Below are 26,655 nucleotides of genomic sequence, written 5' to 3' on the forward strand. Positions count from 1 at the left end.
TAATAAACCAGACTCATAAGTTAATTAATAGGGAGGCATGTGTGTATATATATATATATATCAAAAAAGGCTATATATAGGGACATATATATATATATATATATATAGCAAAAAAATGTTAATTCCTATAGCTGCCTACTCTCTATCTACAAGAACTTGAAAATAAAGGAAATAATACTGTCCTATGGAAAATAAATGGTAAATTCAATCCACAATGATTCAAAGCAGAAGACGTAGTGCAAAAGTCATTTAAAGAGATGTAATAACACAACCCAAGAAAGAAAATATTAGCCGTGAAGTAAAGAAAAAAAAAGGTGGTTTTTCAAAGACGAAAACTGTTAGTACTTACTGGAGCACTTGCTGAGAAAATGGTACATTATCCTTAAGGTCTTGTTGAATCAGTGGATATCAGGTGCATTTAGGTTCCCTTAGTTGGGCATTTTGAAACATTCAAATCATGAACCTAACTCCACAATTACTCAATAAAGCAAACTCCTGGGTAGAGTTTGGCTTTCCATGCAGCTTGTTTGGAAGGAGTTAAAACATTACTGTAGGTTAATAAATCGGCCATTCTGTTTATACATCAGGGTTTTGAGTTCATAGTGTAAGCTTCACCCTGACAGAAAAAACCACTTTCAGACAGTTGAAAAACAGGCTGCTGAGTCGAGAAAGCTGAGGACCACGTTCTGGATCATTACAAACAATTCAAATAATAACCACCCGAGAAATGCCTTGGGAAGTAGCAAGAGACCCTCCGTCAAGTATGACTCTCACTGTTCAAAGGAATGAAATTTAACAGGAAAACACCACACTAACATTCATTATTCTCCTAATCTATAATGACTCAAACCACTGCTTTCAAATATTCTTATTTCAAATAAAGAATTAGAAAATAATAAAGTAACTGTATTCCATTTAGTGTAATAAGCTATCAAAAACAGAAGAAATGGGTGTTATATGCAACTGATGAATCATTGAACACTACATCTAAAACTAATGACGTACTATACGTTGGCTTATTGAATTTTATTTATTTATTTATTTATTTATTTATTATGTTATGGTAGTCACCATACAGTACTTCATTAGTTTTGGCTTATTGAATTAAATTAAAAAAAAAAAACAGCGGAAATGGAATGGTTAGATTGAAATATATCCCAAAAAAAAAACAAAAAACAAAAACAAAAAATAAAAAACAAAGCCCTGAGAAACTTAACTCACCATTTTGATTTAGTTTGAAAACTAATATTTCTTCATCTGTTACTACTGTACTATTTAGCTAATCGTAACATAATATAGTAAGTTTAGATTTTCCTTTTTATTTTAATATGTTATGCTCAGAGATCTACATAGCACCTTTGTGATGTTTTTTCTATTATTTCCCAAGTAGAGAAAAACTTTGTTATCTGGGAATAACATTATTTTTGGCTTGACCTTGTGTGGAAAACTGTAATGACACATGCAGCTGTTGAAATGTAAATGAGAAATAGGTTAACCACATTTGGAAACTACACTTTTGACTGCAGCCTACTGTCCTTTCATTTAGCCTGATAAGCTGTACTTAACCGTTGTTTAACAGAGAACACTATTAGGTATAAGCGATTTAGCTTAATTTCTGATATTTCATACTAATTATTCTGTTTTCACGGGGTAGAATTGAAAGAGATCAGATAAACTAAAATGTGTCTTAAATGATATTCCATGGAAGGATATATGAAACACATTTTATTTCCTTGTCTGGAAAAGTAGACGTCGCTCCATGTAGAATCCGTGTAAACTGATGGGAAATGTATTCCCAAGTACAGTCCATGTCACCCATTCACCACGAGAATCAAGACAGCAGTCACATGGCTTTGAGACCAAAACTCACAGAGCTTAACACATAAAAGTGAAATGCAGACTACAAAACTTCTTTAAAATTTGAAAGCATTTTTTAATTCACTTACTAAAAATTGATCTTCAAAGTGCTAGGCCTTATTTTGGTGGGGGAGGTACAAACCCCTGGAGCTTTCATTCTCATGTGGAGATCAACCTTAAACCAAATAAATTAAAATGTGTTGTCTGCTAGATATGATACATGATAAGGAGAAAAACAAAGAAGAGAAGGCATAAGAGTTTTGGGGTGGTAGGTTTTACAATTTTAAATAGGATAGCAAGGAAGACTTTCCTAAGCAGAAGACATTTGAGTAAAAAACTAAAAAAATGGGGCACCTGGGTGGCTTAGTCGGTCAAGCGTCTGCCTTCGGCTCAGGTGGATCAAGTCCCACATCAGGCTCCTTGCTCAGCAGGGAGCCTACTTCTCCCTCTCCTCCCCACTCGCACTCTCTCTCACTATCTCTGTGTCTCTCTCTCTGTCTCAAATAAATACATAAAATCCTAAAAAAAAAAAAAATGGAGAGGAAGCCATGCAGATTTGGGGAAGATCTCTCTAAGCAAGTACAACACTTCCGAGGTGGAAGCAAGCCCAACCATTTCAAGGATTAATAGGCAAGTCCCGTTTCTGGAGCAAGGAGAAGGAGGGATGAGTAGGAAGAGATGTGAAGAGAGAGGAAACAGGCCCAGGGTGAGAAGGGGATTCTGTAGGATCTTCTAGGTAACAAAAGGACTTTGGCTTTCTGCATGAAATGAAAGCCATCAGAAGGTTTTGAGCATGAGCGCCATGATCTGAATTATCTTTTAAGAGGATTTCTCCAGCTGCTGTGTTAGGAAGATAATGAAGGAGTCAAGAAATCCACAGTTGAAAAATGCTGGCATTTGGAAAGCAGCTCATAAAACAACTACTGATTGAAAAAACTATATATATTTTGTGTGTGTAGCAAGAGTATATTAGACTTCTCCAGACGAGCAGAACCAGTAAGATGTATATATATACATGATTATGGAGTCTGAAGCTCCAGGATCTACAGGGTGAGTTGGTAGGCTGGAGACCCAGGAAGAGCGATGTTTCAGTTAGAGTCTGAAGGCAGGAAAAAAGCCAAAATTCCAGTTCAAAGCCACTCAGGCAGGGAGAATCCTCTCTTACTCTAGGGAGTGTCAGCCTTTTTGTTCTATTCAGGCCTTCAAATGATTGGATGCAGCCCAATCACATTAGGAAGGGCACTCTGCTTTTTTCAGTCTGCCAATTTACATGTTAATCTTATCCAAAATGGTCTCACAGAAACACCCAGAATAATTTTCAACCAAGTAGCTAGGCACTCCAGGAGCAGTCAAGTTGACAAACAAAATTAACCATCACAAGTGCACCCCTTGTCAACATGGCCTCATACACACCTCCAAAATTATTTGGAGATTAAACCATATTTAATCTCCAAATACAGATGATACCAGGTCATTATCCCATTTAACATGATAAACTATCCTGCATACAACCAAGAACGCACTAACCCCTTCCCCAGAAGTAAAGTCCCTGAGTGATGTTTACTCTTCTTGTAACTTAATACTATGGTATAAATTAACATTACTTAAATACTATGATATTAAGTCAATACATCTTATGTCACATGATAAGGGGGTAAGAGAAAACAAAGACATTCATTATATATATTGTTGTGAATATTTTGTTGTGATTTCTCTTGTGTATATATATAAATATATTATTTGAAATATGTAATATGGATATATACAAATATATTCACAAAATAGGGAGAAAATATTCATGACAATTACAATCCTCATTTCTATAACTGGTCATATGGTCATAACTGCTATTTAGAACTACCTTTTCCCATTACTTCTGTATTTCTTTTGCTTTAATCAAGCCTCTCAGCTGGTCATTGTTCTTTACCTGATGGGGTAACTCAGACTTTCATTCCTGAAGGGTCTGGGTCATTAGTAGTCCTGCCTGGACTGTATTTTAGTTTTTCATAGACCTTACTCACAGGGCACGCTAACATCAATAAATGCCCTAAGAAATCTATAGTCCAGACATACTCTCCCTTACACCCATTGGGGCATAATACACCAATTTCTTCAAGGTGCCCAGGATCCAGTCATTCCAGCCAGCCCAGTAACTCTCTGCTTTGCCTAAATTCAGAGGCCTGAGAAGCCCAAAATAGCCAGGCTTCAGTCTTAACTTTCAGTTCAATGAAATCATTGTGTCTCCTGGTAGAAGCTTTCTTCCCTCTGAAACTCGGACCTCTAGGCCAGCAGAGCATAAGGGCGTGTGAACAGGAAGAAAAATTTGCCGTGAATCACTAGAAGGAATGATGAATGATGCCACTCCCATTTCCACCCGTTGATTCCTGGACCTATGACTCCTGGCTATCGAGAAACAGCACCATATATTGGACACTGATTCAGAGAGCATGCAGCCTTCTGCAAAACCTTGCCCCAGCCCTGTAAGGCATTGTCCTCAAGCTGGCACCAGAGCTGAGCCCTCAATGGCTATTCCAACCTTCTGTCAAGTCAGCTGCTCGGAGGATGGTGGGAATTACTATAAGACCAGTGAATTTTAGGAGCATAGGTCCACTTCATTTTCTGTGATCAGAGGCAATGCTGTGTGGAACACGATGGCAGTAGATAAGGCATTCTACAAGTCCATGAATGGTAATTTTGGCAGAATCACTGCATTCAGAGAAGGCAAATTTGTACCCAGAGTGTCTATTCCAGTTTAACAAAAAATGCTGCCCTTTTCATGAAGGAAGCAGAGTAATATCATCAACCTGCCACAGGTAACTGGATAATACCTTGAGGAATGATGCCATACTGGGGACTTGGGGTTGATCTCAGCTGTTGTCAGATTGGGCACTCAGTAGTGGCTGTCACCAGGTCAGCCTGGGTGAGTGGAAGTCCATGTGGCTAACCCATGCATCATCTCCATCCCTGCCACTGTGGTATGACAAGGATGACTGGGGAAAGAGGCTGAGTGGGCTCCATAGCATGGGTCATCCTGTCCATTTGGTCATTAAAATCCTCCTGTCTTGAGGTCACCCTTTGGTCTCATTCACATGGGACACAAATATCCTCACATTTTGTGACCATTCTGAGAAGACGGTCCACTCTTTACCAAGTTTCCTTGTGACTAATTTTCTATTTTTTTAAATTTTTTATTGTTATGTTAATCACCATACATTACATCATTAGTTCTTGATGTACTGTTCCATGATTCAGTGTTTGTGCATCATACCCAGTGCTCCACGCAGAATGTGCCCTCTTTAATACCCATCACCAGGCTAACCCATCCCCCCGCCCCCGCTCCCATCTAGGACCCTCAGTTTGTTTTTCAGAGACCATCGTCTCCCATGGTTCGTCTCCCCGTCCGACTTACTCCCCTTCATTCTTCCCCTCCTGCTATCTTCTTCTTTTTCTTTTTCCTTAACATATGTTGCATTATTTGTTTCAGAAGTACAGATCTGTGATTCAACAGTCTTGCACAATTCACAGCGCTCACCATAGCACATACCCTCCCCAATGTCTATCACCCAGCCACCCCATCCCTCCCACCCCCCACCACTCCAGCAACCCTCAGTTTGTTTCCTGAGATTAAGAAGTCCTCATATCAGTGAGGTCATATGATACATGTCTTTCTCTGATTGACTTATTTCGCTCAGCATAACACCCTCCAGTTCCATCCACGTCATTGCAAATGGCAAGATCTCATTCCTTTTGAGGGCTGCATAATATTCCATTGTGTATATATACCACTTCTTCTTTATCCATTCATCTGTCGATGGACATCTTGGCTCTTTCCACAGTTTGGCTATTGTGGACATTGCCGCTATAAATATCGGGGTGCACGTACCCCTTCGGATCCCTACCTTTGTATCTTTGTGGTAAATACCCAGTAGTGCAATTGCTGGGTCGTAGGGTAGCTCTATTTTCAACTGTTTGAGGAACCTCCATACTGTTTTCCAGAGGGGTTGCACCAGCTTGCATTCCCACCAACAGTGTAGGAGGGTTCCCCTTTCTCCGCATCCCCGCCAACATCTGTCGTTTCCTGACTTGTTAATTTTAGCCATTCTGACTGGTGTGAGGTGGTATCTCGTTGAGGTTTTGATTTGGATTTCCCTGATGCCAAGCGATGTTGAGCACTTTTTCATGTGTCTGTTGGCCATCTGGATGTCTTCTTTGGAAAAATGTCTGTTCATGTCTTCTGCCCATTTCTTGATTGGATTATTTGTTCTTTGGGTGTTGAGTTTGATAAGTTCTTTATAGATTTTGGATACTAGCCCTTTATCTGATATGTCATTTGCAAATATTTTCTCCCATTCGGTCGGTTGTCTTTTGGTTTTGTGGACTGTTTCTTTTGCTGTGCAAAAGCTTTTTATCTTGATGAAGTCCCAATAGTTCATTTTTGCCCTTGCTTCCCTTGCCTTTGGCGATGGTTCTAGGAAGAAGTTGCTGCGGCTGAGGTCGAAGAGGTTGCTGCCTGTGTTCTCCTTTAGGATTTTGATGGACCACTGTCTCACATTGAGGTCTTTCAAACATTTGGAGTCTATCTTTGTGTGTGGTGTAAGGAAATGGTCCAGTTTCATTCTTCTGCATGTGGCTGTCCAATTTTCCCAACACCATTTGTTGAAGAGACTGTCGTTTTTCCATTGGACATTCCTTCCTGCTCTGTCAAAGATGAGTTGACCATAGAGTTGAGGGTCCATTTCTGGGCTCTTTATTCTGTTCCATTGATCTATGTGTCTGTTTTTGTGCCAGTACCATACTGTCTTGATGATGACAGCTTTGTAATAGAGCTGGAAGTCCGGAATTGTGATGCCGCCAGCTTTGCTTTTCTTTTTCAAGATTCCGCTGGCTATTCGGGGTCTCTTCTGGTTCCATACAAATTTTAGGATTATTTGTTCCATTTCTTTGAAAAAAGTGGATGGTGTTTTGATGGCGATTGCATTGAATGTGTAGATTGCTCTAGGTAGCATTGACATCTTCACAATGTTTGTTCTTCCAATCCATGAGCATGGAACGTTTTTCCATTTCTTTGTGTCTTCTTCAATTTCCTTCTTGAGTATTTTATAGTTTTCTGAGTACAGATCCTTTGCCTCTTTGGTTAAATTTATTCCTAGGTATCTTATGCTTTTGGGTGCAATTGTAAATGGGATCGACTCCTTGATTTGTCTCTCTTCTGTCTTGTTGTTGGTGTATAGGAATGCCACTGATTTCTGTGCACTGATTTTATATCCTGCTACTTGACTGAATTCCTGTATGAGTTCTAGCAGTTTTGGGGAGGAGTCTTTTGGGTTTTCCACATACAGCAACATATCATCTGCAAAGAGTGAGAGTTTGACTTCCTCTTTGCCGATTTGGATGCCTTTGATTTCTTTTAGTTGTCTGATTGCTGTGGCTAGGACTTCTAATACTATGTTGAATAGCAGTGGTGACAGTGGACATCCCTGCCGCGTTCCTGACCTTAGGGGAAAAGCTCTCAGCTTTTCCCCATTGAGAATGATATTCGCTGTAGGTTTTTCATAGACGGCTTTTATGATATTGACGTATGTACCCTCTATCCCTATACTCTGAAGAGTTTTGATCAAGAAAGGATGCTGTACTTTGTCAATTGCTTTTTCTGCATCTATTGAGAGGATCATATGATTCTTGTTCTTTCTTTTGTTAATGTATCGTATCACGTTGATTGATTTGCGGATGTTGAACCAGCCTTGCAGCCCAGGGATAAATCCCACTTGGTCGTGGTGAATAATCCTTTTAACGTACTGTTGGATCCTATTGGCTAGTATTTTGGTGAGAATTTTTGCATCCATGTTCATCCAGGAATTTGGTCTGTAATTCTCCTTTTTGATGGGGTCTTTGTCTGGTTTGGGGATCAAGGTAATGGGGGCCTCCTAAAATGAGTTTGGAAGTTTTCCTTCCATTTCTATTTTTTGGAACAGTTTCAAGAGAATAGGTCTTAATTCTTCTTGAAATGTCTGATAGAATTCCCCTGGGAAGCCATCTGGTCCTGGGCTTTTGTTTGTTGGGAGATTTTTGATGACTGCTTCAATTTCCTTAGTGTTTATAGGTCTGTTCAGGTTTTCTACTTCTTCCTGGTTCAATTTTGGTAGTTGATACATCTCTAGGAATGCACCCATTTCTTCCAGGTTATCTAATTTGCTGGCATAGAGTTGCTCATAATATGTTCTTAGAATTGTTTGTATTTCTTTGGTGTTGGTTGTGATCTCTCCTCTTTCATTCATGATTTTGTTGATTTGGGTCATTTCTCTTTTCTTTTTGTTAAGTTTGGCCAGGGGTTTATCAATCTTGTTAATTCTTTCAAAGAACCATCTCCTAATTTCGTTGATCTGTTCTACTGTTCTTTTGCTTTCTATTTCATTGATTTCTGCTCTTATCTTTATGATTTCTCTTCTCCTGCTGGGTTTAGGCTTTATTTGCTGTTCTTTCTCCAGCTCCTTTAGGTGTAGGGTTAGGTTGTGTATTTGAGACCTTTCTTGTTTCTTGAGAAAGGCTTGTATTGCTATATACTTTCCTCTCAGGACTGCCTTTGCTGTATCCCAAAGATTTTGAACAGTTGTGTTTTCATTTTCATTGGTTTCCATGAATTTTTTTAATTCTTCTTTAATTTCCTGGTTGACCCATTCGTTCTTTAGTAGGATGCTCTTTAGCCTCCATGTATTTGAGTTCTTTCCGACTTTCCTCTTGTGATTGAGTTCTAGTTTCAAAGCATTGTGGTCTGAAAATATGCAGCAAATGATCCCAATCTTTTGGTACCGGTTGAGACCTGATTTGTGACCTAGGATGTGATCTATTCTGGAGAATGTTCCATGGGCACTAGAGAAGAATGTGTATTCCTTTGCTTTGGGATGGAATGTTCTGAATATGTCTGTGAAGTCCATTTGGTCCAGTGTTTCACTTAAAGTCTTTATTTCCTTGTTGATCTTTTGCTTAGATGATCTGTCCATTTCAGTCAGGGCGGTGTTAAAGTCCCCCACTATTATTGTATTGTTATCAATGTGTTTCTTCGCTTTTGTTATTAATTGCCTTATCTAATTGGCTGCTCCCATGTTCGGGGCATAGATATTTACAATTGTTAGATCTTCTTGTTGGATAGACTCTTTAAGTAGGATATAGTGTCCTTCTTCATCTCTTATTACAGTCTTTGTTTTAAAATCTAATTTGTCTGATATAAGGATTGCCACCCCAGCTTTCTTTTGGTGTCCATTAGCATGGTAAATTGTTTTCTACCCCCTCACTTTCAATCTGGGTGTGTCTTTGAGTCTAAAATGAGTCTCTTGCAGACAGCATATTGATGGGTCTTGTTTTTTAATCCAATCTGATAGCCTGTGTCTTTTGATTAGGGCATTGAGCCCATTTATATTCAGGGTAACTATTGAAAGGTATGAATTTAGTGCCATTGTATTGCCTGTAAGGTGACTGTTACTGTATATTGTCTGTGTTCCTTTCTGATCTATGCTGCTTTTAGGCTCTCTCTTTGCTTAGAGGACCCCTTTCAATATTTCTTGGAGGGCTGGTTTTGTGTTTGCAAATTCCTTTAGTTTTTATTTGTCCTGGAAGCTCTTTATCTCTCCTTCTATTTTCAATGACAGCCTGGCTGGATACAGTATTCTTGACTGCATATTTTTCTCGTTTAGTGCTCTGAAGATATCATGCCAGTCCTTTCTGGCCTGCCAGGTCTCTGTGGATAGGTCTGTTGCCAATCTAATATTTCTACCATTGTAGGTTACATATCTCTTCTCCCGAGCTGCTTTCAGGATTTTCTCTTTGTCTCTGAGACTTGTAAGTTTTACTATTAGATGTCAGGGTGTTGACCTATTTTTATTGATTTTGAGAGGGGTTCTCTGTGCCTCCTGGATTTTGATGCCTGTTTCCTTCCTCACATTAGGGAAGTTCTCTGCTATTATTTGCTCCAATATACCTTCTGCCCCGTCTCTCTTTCTTCTTCTTCTGGGATCCCAATTATTCTAGTGTTGTTTCATCTTATCGTATTGCTTATCTCTCGAATTCTACCCTCGTGATCCTGTAGTTGTTTCTCTCTCTTTTTCTCAGCATCTTTATTTTCCATCATTTGGTCTTCTATATTGCTGATTCTCCCTTCTGCCTCATTTATCCTAGCAGTTAGTGCCCCTATTTTTGATTGCACCTCATTAATAGCCTTTTTAATTTCGACTTGGTTAAGATTTTAGTTCTTTTATTTCTCCAGAAAGAGTTTCTCTAATAACTTCCATGCTTTTTTTAAGCCCAACTAGTATCTTTAAAGTCATGATTCTGAACTCTAGGTCCGACATCGTACTAATGTCTGTATTGAGTAGGTCCCTGGCTGACGGTACTACCCCTTGTTCTTTTTGCTGAGGTGATTTTTTTCGTCTTGTCATTTTGTCCAGAGGAGAGTAGATGAATGAGAGAACAAAATGCTCACAGGTTAACAATGTCCCCAGCAAATATAGTCTATACAAATCAGAAAAGACCTGAAACCAGGGGAAAAGAAAGGAAAAGAGAGGGAAAAAAAAAAGAAATGAAAAAGATAAAAACAAAAACAGAACAATACAAAAAAAAACAGAATATGATCAAATATGATCAGGCTAGTGCATAGATCAGTGCCACACACTATATTTGGGGCATATTTTGGTCTGCTAGAAAAAAGTGCCTCCTAAAGTTTTAAAGGAAGAAAGACATATATGTACAAAATAAGGGTTGATACAATGAAGGGATGGAAGATGACTGTAAAGATGAAAATTATAAAAGATTTTATAAAAGGAATTGATAAGATAAGAAATTGTTTGAAAAAAGAAAGAAGATTTAAAAAAAAAAGGGAGAGAATGTGATCAGGCAGGAGACTAGAACAAAGCCATACACTAGTGATTTAGGGTATATTTTGATCTGTTAGAAGAAACTGTATCTCAAAATTTTGAAGAGAGAACAACTTATATATATATATGCCAAAAATAAGGGTAACTACTATGAAGGGATAAAATATGACTCTAAAAATGAAAAATAAAAAATGTTTTTTTTTTAAAAAAGGGATTGATAAGATGTTAGTTGAAAAAGGGAAAAAGAAAAATTAAAAAAAAAAACAGTTAAAAAAATTAACTTTGAAAAGCTAATGAATCATGGTAAAAAAAAAGCCATGAATTCTATGTGCAGTATTCCCCTAGAGCTGGAGTTCTCCCGTTCTCCTTGATCGGTAAACTTGGTCTTGGCTTGCTGGCTGTTCGTGCTGATCTTCTGGGGGAGGGGCCTGTTGCCATGGTTCCCAAATGTCTTTGCTGGAGGCGAATTGCCCCGCCCTTGTCGGTCCGGGCTAAGGAATCTGCTCGGGTTTGCTCTCAGGAGCTTTTGTTCCCTGCAAGCTCTCGGTAGAGCTTTGGAGGACCAGGGTGAAAATGGTGGCCTCCCAGTCTCCACCCAGAGGAGCTGGGAACTCAGGGCCCCGCTCCTCAGTGTGCCCCCAGAGAAAAGCAGTCACTCCCGTCTCCCTGGTCTCCGGCCACACTCCGTGCTCACCCGGCCTGTGACCGAGCATTTCTATCTCTGGCACCGGACCCCGTGTGGAGTCTCCAAACCCAGCAGATCCCTGCAGTGCACTCTTGCACCGCTCCTCCCTGGGGAGGAAGGGGAGTCTCCCCGGCTCTGCTGCTTGTTGGGTCCCTGCTGGAGAAGCAGTGGCCCGACTATAGCGTGGGTCATGGTTTATAGTAACCCCGAGCTGAGAGCCCGCGCCTCGGCTCCGTCTCTGCAGCCGGCTTCCCCGCTCTGATACCTGGGAGCTCTGTTGCACTCAGGCACCCCTGGTCTTTCTGTGACCCCGAGGGTCTTGAGACCACACTGTCCCGCGAGGGTTCCACCACCCGCTTAGCCACTGGAGCGACGTCCCTCAGCGGAGCCAGCTTCTAAAAGGTCCCATTTTGTGCTCCGCGGCTCTATCACTTGCCAGAAGCGGCTGAGGGAGGGCCCCTCGGAGGGCCCCTCCCCCCTCCCCCCTCCCCCGCCGTCTATCCTCCCTAATATCGCCTCAGATTCACTTCTCCACACGTCCTATCTTCCAGTAAGTGGTCGCTTTTCTGTTCAGAGAGTTGTTGCTATTCTCTTCAATCTCCTGTTGAGTTCGTAGGTGTTGAGAATGGTTTGATCCCTATTCAGCTGAATTCCTGAGACCAGACGAAGTCCAGGTCTCCTACTCCTCCGCCAACTTGCTCCGCCCCCTCCTGGTGACTAATTTTTTAATCATGTTCCTTCCAAGTCTCTGAGCATCCAACTGAACCATTGACAACAGCCCATGAATTTGTATATAATCATATGTCCAACCATTTCTCTTTTCAAGTAAAGTGAACAGCCAGGGTACACTACTTGGAGTTCTGCCCACTGGGAGGATTTCCCTTCATTGCTGTCCCTCAGGGATGTCCCAGAAAGGAACAGTAATACTGCAACTGTCCACTTTCAGGTGGTGCCTGCATATCATACTGAACCATCTATAAACTAGGCCTAAGTCCTCTCTTCCTCTTCAGCTGATCACAGGGAAATCCCCATGAGGCCATAGGTGCAGTCTTAGGAGAGAGAAAGTGGGGACCATGGACATTTGAGCCACCTCTTTGTGTAACTTAGTTGTGTCTTCAGGGTCTGCTCAAACCTAATCATGTTTGTATCACTTCTATTAGACGATGGAGTGCTGCTGTCACACAACTTTATGGCCTGGTGGATCATTACACCCAGTTCATGGTGGACAGGTCACATGGTAACTTGGTCACCCACAGTAAAGCATTCAATCTCTACTAAGTCTGAAGAGCAGTCCAAAAGCTGTTTCTCAAAAGAAGAGTAATTATCTATGAAGGATGACAGAGCTTTGCTCCAAAATCCTAAAGGCTTATGCAGTAATTCACCTCTGGGGCTCCAAACAGCATCCCCGCCTGCCATTGACACTTCAAACACCATTGGATCTACTGGATCCAATGGCTAAGGTAGCAAAGCAGCTTGTACACTAGCCTGGATCTGTTGCAGAGCCTTCTCTTGTTCTGCACTTCACTCAAAACTAGCACCTTTTTGGATCACTAGATAAATGAGCCACAATAACGGACCCAAATGAGTACTATGTTCCTTCCAAAACCCAAAGAGGCCACTAGGCATTGTATCTTTTCTTGTTGCAGAAGGGGCCAGAAGCAACAACTTACTCTTGAACTTAAAAGGGATATCTCAACATGCCTCATACCACCGGCTCCCTAGAAATTTCACTGAGGTAGGGGATCCCTGCATTTTTGTGGGATTTATTTCCCAAGACTGACACACAAATATCTTACCAATAAGTCTAGAGTAGTTGCTACTTCTTACTTACTGGGTCCAAACAACGTGATGTCATTAGTGTAATAAAACAATATCATATCTTGTGGAAGAGAAAGGCAATCCCGATCCTTGTGAACTAAATGCCCTACATAAACTAACATTATGTAGGGCTAGAAAGTTGATATATCCCTAATATAGGAAAGTGAAGGTGTAGTGTTGCCCTTGACAGCTGAAAGCAAACTACTTCTGGTGGGCCTTATGGACAGATATGGAGAAAGAACTTACCAGGTCAACAGTTGTAATTCCAGTACCAGGAGATGTGTTAATTTGCTCAAGCAATGAAGCTACATCTGGTACAGCAGCTGCAATTGGAGTCACCATCTGGTTAAGCTTATGAAAATCCACCGTCATTCTCCAAGATTCATTTGTCTCCTCACAGACCAAATAGGCAAATTGAATGGGGATGTGGTAGAAATCACCACTCCTGCATCTTTCAAGTCCCTGATTATAGCACTAATCTCTGCAATCCCTCCAGGGATGCAGTATTGCTTTTGATTTACTATTTTCCTTGATAGAGACAGTTCTAATGGATTCCACTTGCTCTTTCCCACCAGAGTAGCCTTTACTCCACAGGTCAGAAAACCAATGTGGGGATTGTGTCACCTAAATCTGTCTATTCCAATGATGCATTGTGGAACAGGAGAAATAACCACAGGATGAGTTTGGGGACCCGCTGGACCCACTGTGAGATGGATAGGAGCTAAAAGTCCATTCATCACCTGACCTCCAAAAGCCCCTACTAGTAGACCACAGTGATGTTTTGGGTCTCTTGGAATCAAATCAGAATTAGTATCTAGTAGTTCCTGAAATGTCTGATTATTTCTTTTTCCTCAGTATACAGTTACCTTGAAAAAAAAAAAAAAAACCGTAGGTCCCTTTGGGGGAAGGCTGGAGAAAGATTAACAGCATAAATTTTTGGCAGTGTTCCAGAATCCTTCCTCAAGGGGACTTGGTCTTCTCTTCATTCAAGGGGTTTGAGGCCTGGCTCAAGTCTGGGAATTTATTGAAGGGGCCATACCCTGTTTTTATGAGTCAGTTTAGACCTTTGTTCACTTAAACTAGAACTTTTCTGCCTATATATATCAGGTAAGAATTTAGTAGGCTTCCTATCTATTTCACTTCTAGGAACACCCTGATCAACTAGCCAACACCATAGATAGATCTGTGTGAATCAGACTATTCTGATAGCTTTCATTCTGCTATCCATTACACTAACCATAACCTCCTAGCCTTTGGTAGTTAAGTGCTGCAACTTGACCCCTACCACACAGGGATCCAATTACTGCCATGCATTTAGGTTTCCCAATCCAGTAACCTCAGTTCCCACCATGAGGTCTATCCTACAGAGAAGAGTGGTCACAGAGCTCTTCAAGGATGCTGGGGCTCCCCTCACAAATTTATGTCTCAGAGTAGTGGTGAAAGGTATGACTTCTGGACCAACCCAGAGTGGGTGAGTGGGTCTTAAATGACAAATCCATTCTAATATTCTAATCTCCCTAAGCCTTTGAACCCTCTACCTTAAACAAAGGCAAGCAGGGCCTTTCTTACTCACTCACTGTGGTCTACCATTTGGTCCGTGTTTCAGCAACAAACTGTCTGACGCATTTGAACTCCCTGAACTACAATATTAAATGCATAATGTCTGCTTATTAAGGCCCTGTCAAAAAAATTCAGCCTGATTCCACTTAACAGTTCTTTTACCATTATCCCAAACCCTTAGTATCCATTCCCCCAGATTTCTGTCTGTAGAAAAAGAAAGTTCAAGCAGTTCATTTAAAGTGTAGTACACCTCTGTGTGAATCACTGTGTACCTCACCTTTAAGGTCCTTGCTGGGACTGGAGTCTAGTTATGGGTCTAGAAGCAAAGATGGCTGCGGGAGGTGGGTCCTGAGGAGAATCAGCATTGTTTTGCAGGGCAACTACCTTAGGGAAAAGCCACTACAGTTTCTTCAGGTGAGGCAGAGTTAATCTCTTCAGTCAGGGTGGGCAAGCCTCTTCAACTAGCAAAGAAGACTCATCAGATTTTAGGGGTTCAATATCCCCAGTTTCATCGGCGTCTTCCCACATGTTCCCATTCCAACTTTTGGGATCCCATTCTTTTTCCATCAGTACTCTTACTTTACAAGTAAACATACTGCAAAGCTGGGAGTTCAACTTAGATTGCAGTTCAGCCAGTTGCAGGATGAGATTCTGGGTTAGATTCATCAACCTCACCCTGCAGCTATAGGAGATAAGGGTCTCCTTTCAGGAATACATGGGAACTTTCAGGTCAGTTTTGCACCTGAGCTGGGAATTTGTATCTCTGAGTTCATCCTTTTCTTTCACCATTTTGTCCAGAGACATTAGGAGCAATCAGCCAACCTGATTATATTCATTTGTTTGATAAAAACATCTAACGATATTATACACATTGTCACCCAGATACTTGCTTCTTATAAGTGATTGAGTACTGTATCAAATGGTAATATTTTGCATATCTCTATTGCCAGATCATGCCATAGATTATTAGTGATCTCTTTACTACTAGAAATAGAGTCATTGGCATCTTTAAATCTAATCATATTAGAGAGCCAATCCCAGAAATCCCAGAAAACTCATCCTTAAAGTTCTGTTGCTCTAGAATCATTCTTGGTACCAAAAACTGTATTAGTCAGGGTTCTTCATGGAAACAGAACTAATTTTACATACCATATATATATTAGATATATCTATCTTAGAAAGGGAGAGAAGGAGATTTATTATAAGGAATTGGCTCACATAATTATGGAAACTGGCATAAGTCCCAAGACCTGTAGGGTGAGTCGGCAAGCAGGAGACCAGAGGAAAGCCAGTGATATAGTTCCAGTCTGAAGGCTGGCAGGCTTCTTATGCAGGAAGAGTTGATGTTTCAATCTGAGTCTACAGGCTGGAAAAAGCTGATATCCCAGTTCAGAGGCAGTCAGGCAGAACAAATTCTCTCACTTAGAGAAGGGTCAGCTTTTTTTTCTATTTGGGTCTTCCACTGATAAGATGTGGTCCACCCACATCAGGAAAGGCAATTCACTTACTTTGTCGACTTAAATGTTAACATTCAAAAACACTCTCATAGATGTACCCACAATAATGTATGACCATATATCTGGGCACTTCATGGTCTAATCAAGTTGACACATAAAATTAACCAACACAAAGAGGTTTTAATGATAAAAAAATTATCAAACATTTCTCCCTCATATACATGCTACATATATACAATACCTCATTTTATTGTGCTTCACTGTATCGCACCTCACAGATACTACATTTTTTTTTTTTTTACAGATTGAAGGTTTGTAGCAATCCTGCATCAAGCAGGTCTATCAATGCCATTTTTCCAACAATATATGCTCATTTCATGTATCTGTGTCACATTTTGGTAATTTTCACAATATTTCAAATTTTTTCACTATTATTATTATATTATATTTGTTAAAGTGATCTACAATCTTTGATGTTATTATTATCATTGTTTTGGGGTTCCACAAACTCTGACCATATAAGGTAACAAACTTAATAAATGTGAGTATGCTCTGACTGATCCACTGACCAGCCTTTCCCCCATTATCTCTCATTCTCCTTGAGCCTCCCTATTCCATAGGACACAACAAGGTTGATAGTAGGTCAATTAATAACCGTACAATGGCTTCTATGTGTTCAAGTAAAAGGAAGAGTCATATGTCTCTCACTTTAAACCAAAAGCTAAAAGTGATTCAGCTTAGGGAGGGAGATATGTCAAAAACCAAGATAGGCTGAAACCTAGGGCTCTTACACCAGTTGGCCAAGTTGTGAATGCGAAGAAAAAATTCTTGAAGGAAATTAAAACTTCAACTCCAGTGAACACACAAATGATAAGAAAGTGAAACAGCTTTATTGCTGATATGGAGAAAGTTTCAGTGGTCTGGATGGAAGATCAAAGCAAAGCAACAACAACATTCCCTTAAGCCACAGCCTGATCCAGAGCAAGGCCCTAACTCTCGTCAATTCTGTGAAAGTTGAGACAGGCAAGGAAGCTGCAAGAAGAAAAGTTGGAAGCAGAGGTTGGTTCATGAGATTTAAGGAAAGAAGTTAACTCAAAGTTCAGGGTGAAGTAGCAAGTGCTGACGTGGAAGCTGCAGCAAGTTCTCCAGAAGATCTAGCTCAGATAATTAATGAAGGCGACTACACTAAACATTTTCAATGCACACAAACAGACTTCTATTTGAAGAAGATGCCATCTTGTACTAGAAAGGAGAAGTCAATGTCTAGCTTTGAAGCTTCAAAGGACAGGTTGACTCTCTTCTTAGAAGATAATGCAGCTGGTGACTTTAAATTGAAGACAATGCTCATTTGCCAGTGTGAAAATCCTGGGGCCTTTAAGAATTAAGATGAATCTATTCCACTTGTGCTCTATAAATGGAACAGCAAAGCCTGGATGATAGCATATCTGTTTACAACATATTTACTGGGTATTTTAAGGCCACTGTTGAGAACTACTTTTCAGGAAAAAAAAGATTCTTTTCAAAATATAACTGCTCATTGACAATGCACCTGGTCACTCAAGAACTCTGATGGAGATGGACAATGAGATTAATGTTTTCATGCCTGCTCACACAGCATCCATTCCACAGTCCATGGATCAAGGAGTCATTTTGACTTTCAAGCCTTATTATTTAAGAAATATGCTTTGTAAGGCTATAGCTGCCATAGATAATAATTCCTCTGATGGATCTGGGCAAAGTCCACTGACAACCTTCTGGAAAGAATGCACCATTCCAGATGTCATTTAGAATATTTGTGATTCAGGAAAGAGGTCAAAATATCAACATTAACAGGAGTTTGAAAGAAGTTGATTCCAATCCTTATGGATGACTTTGAGGGGTTTAAGAATTCAGTGGAGGAAGTAACTACAGATGTGGTGGACATAGTAAGAGAAGTAGAATTAGAAGCAGAGCCTGAACATGTGACTAAATTGCTACTATCTCATGATCAAACTTGAACTGATGGAGAGTTGCCTCTTATGGATGAGCAACAAAAAGTAGCTTCTTGAGATGGAATCTACTCCTGGTGAAGATGTTTTGAAGATTGTTGAAATGACATTAAAGGATTCAGATATTATATAAGCCTAGTTGATAAAGCAGCAGCAGGGTTTGAGAAGATTGACTCCAATTTGGAAGGAAGATCTACTGTGGGCAAAATGCTATCAAAGAGCATCACAGGCTACAGAGAAAGGAAAAGCCAATCAATGCAAAAACTTCATAACTGTCTTATTTGAAGAAGTTGCCACAGCCACCCTAACCTTCAGCAACCACCACCCTGATGAGTCAGCAGCCATTAATACCAAGGCAACACCCTCTACTAGCAAAGAGATTACAACTCGCTGATAGCTCAGATGATGTTAGCACTTTTTTTAGCAGTGAAGTATTTGTTAGTTAAGGTATGTACATTTTTGTTAGACACAATGTTATTGCACACTTGATAGATTATAGTATGGTATAAAAATAACTTTTATATACATTGGAAAGCAAAAAATGTATTTGACTTGCTTTATTATGATATCTACTTTATTGTGGTGATCTGGAACCAAACCTGCAATATGTCCAAAGTATGCCTGTACTTGGGGCACCTGGGTGGCTCAGTTGGTTAAGCAACTGCCTTCAGCTCAGCTCATAATCCTGGAGTTCCAGGATCGAGTCCCGCACTGGGCTCCCTGCTCAGCAGGGAGTCTGCTTCTCCCTCTGACCCTCCCCCCCTCATGTACTCTCTCCCTCTCATTCTCTCTCTCAAAATAAATAAATAAAATCTAAAAAAAAAATTAGGTTCTTTACAAAATTATGTTACCCTAAAAATTAGCAAAATATTTAAAAAAAAAACAAAGTATGCCTATACTCAAAACTGATTCATAATCTGCATATTAATTATGGTATCCAATTTAAAGCAAATTCCTGCTCTTATAGATATGTAGCATTAATATCTCTTTCAGAGTATGCCACTGACATTATGTGATAAAATAGTATTGTGAAATGTTTATTATGATTTGTCTCCAAGTATGATACTAAGTCTGAGAATGATTTCACAAACTTTTCAGCTAAAAAATATCTTATACATGTTTTAAATATATGAACTAAAAATTTAATTCTATTTTTAGCCTATTCTTCATTTTAGTGACAGTGCATTTATTTTTGTATTTTTTTCTTTTTTATAGAAATAATTCACTTGTCAGAGATTTTGCTGCATAATTTTGAAAACAATATAAAACTCTGTGGGTTCCTTCTACTATTTGAAGAAGTTCTATAACAGACAACACACTAGAGGCCAGGGTCAAAAGGCCCATTGATCTAATGAAGTCTGATTTTCAAATATTCATGAACATGTCTCCTAGTTAGTTTTGTTCTTTGGCTATTCTTATAAATCATCATAATTGTAATTTCACTTGTCCCAGGAGCAAAAAGTCACATTCCATAATGAAACTGTAGTTTTCTTCATACTTAATGATTATAAGATATTTTTATTTGCAGCAATTGTACTATTATTTTGTCATTAATTTAATACTACAGCAAAGTATATTTTAATTGCTGGTCCATTTTGTGAATTCAGGATATACTCAGCACTATGGTCTCGACAAAAAAAAAAATAGGATTACTAATGAGCAAAAAATAATACACAAATGCTGTGAATATAAGTTACTTAAATAAACTAATTCAGAGCTTGTGGCACATATACAATCCTTGAAAACATAATGATTATTCAGAACATAAAGGTATTTTTGTTATGAAAATCATTACTATTGTTTATGAAATGTATATGAGCAAATATTTCATGTTCTTGTCCTAAATTGCCTAAAGTCCTATGAATCCTCCATAGACCATCAGGGACCATCAGTGTTCCGTGGACTGTGCTTTGAGAAACACTGCCCTAGAGGTTCATTGCAGATATCTTAGAGAATGCATCAAAAGGCAAGAGGAAGGAGAGAGACTGGCAGAACAAGAAGACATCTCATTTCAATAAGAGGATTCAGCTTTCACCTAATTTCCATACTGGGTTGATGAAAAATTTTTTTACCTCAAGAAATGTTTCTACTGATTTAAAAAAAGCTTAAAAAGTATAATCACTAAGTTTGTCAAGAAGAGGAAATATGAAACAATTGAAGATACATTACTGAACAATATCATATTATTAGCTACTTATACAGCTACAATAAGGATTTAAGTTCTCCTAACTGAAGACAGTGGTCTCTTCGTTGTGTCATGTTCTCTTCTTCAGATAAGAAAAAAGAAAAAGTGGTAGGATCCTTTGAGAGCAAAAAGCTCTTAAAACTGTTAAAAGAAGATCTAAGGATATGACTAAAGTAAATAACATACAGCATATCAAATAGTACGTCTGACATGAGCAAAATAAAGGGAGGAGAAATACATGGAATAGTTTTTATGTTATTTCTTGCTCTGAGAAAAGAAAGAAAATTAAGGCAATTACTCCTGTTATACTGTTTCAGAAATTAAAATCTATTTAAGAGATTAGCTGATGGGTTAGCAGATTTTGATGTACCAAACTGGATTGTTCAGTAAACCTAACAGATCCATCATCTCTTCCATCCATCCAATTTTTTTGCTCTGATTTAAGCTATTTCTCTGGAAGACTTAGAATTCACTTGTCAGAGTTCCATTCTCTGAACATACAGTTTCCCAGCCAGAATGACACTAAAAACAAGCATCAACTGCTGACCTTTTAAATTCATCACTCTTTGTAACTCCAATCACAGAAAAATACTTAGGAAAATGTGGCTCTTTCATCTCTGTTTGGTAGTGGATACATAGCTCTTCCTACAGAAGCTGGCAACCCCCAGTTCCTTTTCTCACTTGTGAGAAATGCTTTGAAAAAGCCATTTCCAGCCAAAGTTCTCAGCCTTCTATTTCCTTCTTTACTTAAAATGAGGAAATGATTTGTAGAAAGGGGAAAAAAAAACAATAAAAGGATTCATTTATTGTCTACTTAGCTGGTCTGAATTATCTCCTGATCCACATCTTTGCTGACTTCAGGAACTCCTTGAGTCCATTCTCAGCACTTGACAGAGCCAGCTATTTTGTAAATTTTCATTCTCATAACCAACCTGGGAGTTTGTAAAACAAAATGCTTAACTTGCTTCAACATATGCCAGATGCTTAGACTAAAATTACTGTATAGAAAGGAGCCAAGAAAAAGATAAAAATCAAAATTGTGTGTATACATGTTTAAAAACATGCACTCAAGACTGCAATGCTTCATTTATTCTTACATCAAATTACCTTTGTAACCATAGTTCTTTGAGCTAACATTGAAGTGCCTTTGCATTCCCAAGTCACTACAGATTAAGAAGATCTAAAATTTATTGAGCACTTTTCACGTGCCCAGTTGTTATGCTGGACATTTTATGTTGCACTGTCTTGTTTATTCCTCACCTCAGCCTGTGAGATGGACATACTTGACAAATGCTAAATGTGGAACTCTAATAAGTTAAATAAGTTTCCTAAGGCCATATGGCTATCCTTAAAGTACAGAGCCTGGATTCAACTCTAGGTCTAACTAGACAGCCCATAACTATACTCTGTCCCATAATAGGTAAGGAGGCTGCAAGAATATTACTCATTGATTGCCATTTCTTCTTTATAAAGACTCATGGGAGGTATCACTGCTGGTGTTAGCATCAAGACTAATTGAGCTTCTTCTAAGCAAATGATCATTCTTATCCTTACATTACCTACTGAAAACTGCACAGCCAAACTCATGGCCCTACTGAAGTGGTGAAAAAAAACCTTAAAGAATTTACTCAGTCACATCTTCCTGACATCTTCATTTTGTCCTGTTCTCATTTTCTTTGAGTCCATTTTCTTCATTTGTATAAAGTGCTTTTCATTTTATCTTGTTTTATTTTCAGTGTCCATAATAGTTATGTGAAAGGTTTTCTGGAACAGAAAGGAGATAAATGTAAACCCACATAAACAAAGCTGGGATGATAAGAGTCTAGAAATGTGAAAGACATTATTATAGAAAAGGTGTCACGCTAGGATGAAAAAAAATATTTCAAATAACTGCCATATGGATAATTGACAAGTGTCAACATGAGAATTTATTTTGAGAGACTAACATGCTGTTGGTAAGATTCCTTTCTCAGATGGTAAAACTTCAGTTTTTCACAGAAGAGCTTTGCCATCTCAACAGAAAATTGGACATTTTAACCTAGCTTTTCTTCCCAAGCTGTCTGGAAAGCATAAGAATGGAGATCAATGGTGAGGATGAGGGAAAGCTGATAAGAGAACATGTTGCTGCTGATATTTTCTGAGTTTTTCCTTCAATGAGCACAACAGGGAACCAGGGTTTTTTGTTTGTTTGTTTGTTTCTCTCTAAAGCTTTATAGTGGAATATATCTTAGCATATAAGGGGACACTTGCATTACTCTTCTCTTTTAAAAAATAATATAAAATTGTAGAAAACCCCAAAACAAAGAAGCTCTACTCTTTCTCCTTCCTTTGGTAGTCCTCAGAAGACCAAAATAAGGCATCATTTCCCTAGTATAAAAAATAGATTTATTTACTGACCACTTCAACAATGATAGCATTTTGTAATTATTTGATATTTTGAAATCAGCAATAATATGACATTACACTATGTCAATATTGTTCTCATTACAATAAAGGAAGACCACATTAACACATTTCCAATGATTGGACTTTTTTCTTTTAATATATTCTAGAGAATACTATGATTAAGATCATTAAAGGGTAGTGTATCTTTGTGAACCAGTACAGAAAAAACTCCAAAATTTATCAGATTTTTCTCCCTCTTCTTCAATACATATCTTTTATGATATGTAGGTAAAACTTTAAAAATTCAATATTCTACTATTTTTGACAATCACAGTATCCTCTCTGTAACTTTAATGTATAAAAAGTTGGCATTTTAACATATCATTGAACAATTTATATATTGTGTTGATCAGAATATATTCCCTAAAAAGAACTAATACTATTTATGCTAGCTTAAAGAGTACAAAAGTGACTTTTATTTTTTTTAATTAGAAATTTTCTAGGGGTGCCTGGGTGGCTCAGTCAGTTAAGCGTCTGCCTTCTGCTCAGGTTCTGGGATTGAGCCCCCGCATCTGGCTCCCTGCTTGGCGGGGAGTCTGCTTCTCCCTCCCTCTTCTCTTGTGCATTCTTGCTCTCTCGCTCTCTCCCTCTCAAGTAAATAAATAAAATCTTTTAAAAAAAGAAATTTTCTAAGGTAGAATTATACCCATAGAAAAAATTCATAATTGAATCCATCTAAAAGAATAATAAAAGTTCTGAGATGAGATGTTGGCCTTTAGTTCAGTACTTTCCTTGGATGGCTTACATCTGGATTCTAAACCTTATTTTCATCTAATTGAAGTGTTCAACTGAGAGCATTTGTAGTAAATGTAAAACAAAGAAAATGTGTCTGAGGATTCCCTGACCATTTAATCATCCAAATTCTCCCAAATCCTTGGAATGAAGGGCAATGAATGAATCGCCTGAGACGTTCCCATCATTCACATTTTCTACAGAAACTAATCGATCCCAAGATTCTTATAAAAAGGAGCAAGCATAGAGGGCCCAGACTAAACCGGTCCACAGGAATACAGACTGAATAGCCATCTAGAAATTCAGCCTACTAAAACAAATACACAAAACCCAATGTGTCTTCTTTCATTTCTAAACTCATCTTTCTTTCTTAAAGATAGACTTATTTTCTTTAAAGGAGGCTTTTAGATTAGAAACTTCCCCGGAGAGAATTCAAGCCTGGACTGAATATGGCTGCCATGGGCCTGTGGAGAGATCACTCCACTGACCACTGCAACAAACACTACCTGTGGACTACCACAGCAGTTGTTTAATTAAGCACAGTATCACATGCAGAGCAATTCCTAATGGGAAATGAAGACTTACCTGAAATGGCTAGGGGCAGTGGACAAGCAAAATGTAATTATCTGAACTGAAATCCAGCTGATATCTCAACTAGCAAAAGCCAGAGGATCTTGAAGGATCAGATGCTTCATCTGAAGTCGGTGCTTCAGCCTTCAGCATCCTATACTCCCTGTCCCCCAAGGTGGAGAAAACACTTTACACAGAGTCACCAGCACCACTGAGTTTGGCTGCCAATTCCTGCTTGCACAGAGGCCAGCTTTATACTAACAGAGTAACTGAGATGAATATTCAAATATTTAAGATCAAATGAATTTTGATTCTTTCCAAATTAAAAGGATTATATAATATTTATAGAAGCTAGAATTCTGCCTTGCTGCCCTTCCTATCCCAGATAAAACCAGTTTTCCTTGCTTTTTAAGGTATACAGTTAGAGATAGGATATCTCAGATTGGTCTTTCTCTGGCGCCCAATGAAGACATTCATTTAATTTATGTCTTTTGTAAGTTAATATTTTAAGAAAGAATTCTTGGGCCTTTAAGCCACAGACTCTGCTTTTTTTAGGCAGAAACAAAGTGAACAGATGAAAACTAGGATGTGATCTGAGCTGTGCCAATGTTTGGTCTCAGGATTTTCAGTACCTCTGGTGTGATTAGTGACCACGATCACTAAGATGGGCTCTTTGCCTTAAAAAATAATAATAAAAAATAAAAGCTTGGAACTTCTCAAGATACTAAGAATTAGAGGTAGAAAAGATTTCTCAGTTCAAGCATCTTTTCATGGTGAAGGTGTATTTCTTATAGTATATATATCATACATATTCCCTATTTTAATTTTCAATATTTCAGCTCATGTTGGCTAAAATACCTTTCCCTAGGAGTATCTTTTATAATCAGTCTTGGCTGGTACTTAGCTCAATTTTTCCTTTGTTTACCTTCATGCTATTAGCCTTAATTACACATCACTGGACTTCTCTAAATAATTCTTTTCTTTACCTTTGATTCATCACAGGAAAAACACTGTTCACATGCCAGACAAATTTATCATTCTCCTTCACATCACTTTTTTTTACTGTGAATCCTTTCCTTGGTGCCCCATTAAATACAGTGACCAGTGGTCCTGTTTTGTGCCCACTGTTATGTTATCCCACCATAACTGTTAACACCAGGGAATTGATTTGAATGATAAATAATACAGGTACCTTAATTTTATAGCAGACGATGTACTTGAGATCATTGTTACACCATGCAGAAAAGATGATGAAACTGAACATAATGGCCATTCTTTTATGTGCTACTTTATAGCACTGGTCACAATGCTAATACATTTAGTATTAATTATGTAACTACTGTTTAATATCTGCTTTTGCTTTAGACTGAAGCTTCATGACAGCAGGGTCATATTTCTCTGATTCTTCTCACCATCCTCAGGACCAACAGAATGACCATCACATAATAGGCAATTAACAAATATTTGTTGAGTGAAGAAATAAATTAATTGGGATCTCAGAAACTCACAGAGCCTTTGTGTAACCTACAATTTCCTTTATCTTCTCTATATCACTCCAGCCTCTCACCAACCTCATTTTTGGTTTGGTTTGGTTTTATAAAATTATTTGTCCTCTATTTGTGGGAATGTGGCTAATCATCAACACACTTCATTCCTACTCTGCTGAGTTCCTGAAATTAAACTCAAAGGAATCTGTGGTATTGGTATACTATTTGTCAACTATTCAATAGGATGAACACATCTAGAAATCCCAGATCCTATAAGCAAAATTAATCTTATTTAAAATTCTATTATCCACCCATTAACAGCACAGAATCTTAGATTTTATTCTTCCCCAACTTCCAAAAGACCTTTCCCTGCATTTATTCTTCTCCAATAGCTCCTTTCTTTACATCCTTTCTGCGATCCTGTACTTACTCCATCGTAACCTGAGAAGTGTATTTGTTTAATCCTACTGTCTTCCCTAAGTAATGTGCTCTTTCTCTCTTCCTTTCATTGCCAGACTCTTTAAATTAATGGTCTAACCTTTAATTGAAGCTTTCCACTGGCTGCTACCAGCTCACCCCAAGCATATTGGACACTGATGCTCATTGTCTTCTGGTCGTCCTTTAGCTTTCTTCTCTGTCAGTAGTACCACCACAGAGTTCTTCCAATCAACAAGACTCAAGAGGGGGTCTTTGGGTCAGCTCTCTCCTTCATCCTCTAAGTCCAATTTACCAAGACTTCCACTCTCTTTCTGAAGAGTTTCAAATCCATTACTTCCTCTTATCCCCACTGATGACACCTCAGTGCCAACTCTGATCTTCTAATGCACAAGAGTTCCCTAGAGAAGGCTCATAGGTTTTAGTCCACCCTGCTTATTTAAATGTTACCTTCATCATGTATGAAGCATAATCCCTGATTTCAACTTCTGTTTCTTTTCTCATTTTTCCTTTTCTTTCTTGGATGTCGTAGGCTGCCTCTTTGGACTCATTTCCTTCACATCCCAGTATCT

The 26,655-nt window shown here is 38.7% G+C and overlaps 1 pseudogene; it reads right to left on the reverse strand.

Annotated features, from left to right (window-relative positions):
* Positions 1-4,075: 4,075 nt before the first annotated feature.
* LOC114210109 (uncharacterized) overlaps positions 4,076-26,655 on the reverse strand; it is a 79,707-nt pseudogene continuing 57,127 nt past the window's right edge.

This window comes from Eumetopias jubatus, unplaced genomic scaffold, assembly GCF_037043125.1.
Source record: "Eumetopias jubatus isolate StellerSeaLion01/CBP00866 unplaced genomic scaffold, mEumJub1_p1.0 scaffold_2, whole genome shotgun sequence".
Taxonomy (NCBI): Eukaryota; Metazoa; Chordata; class Mammalia; order Carnivora; family Otariidae; genus Eumetopias; species Eumetopias jubatus.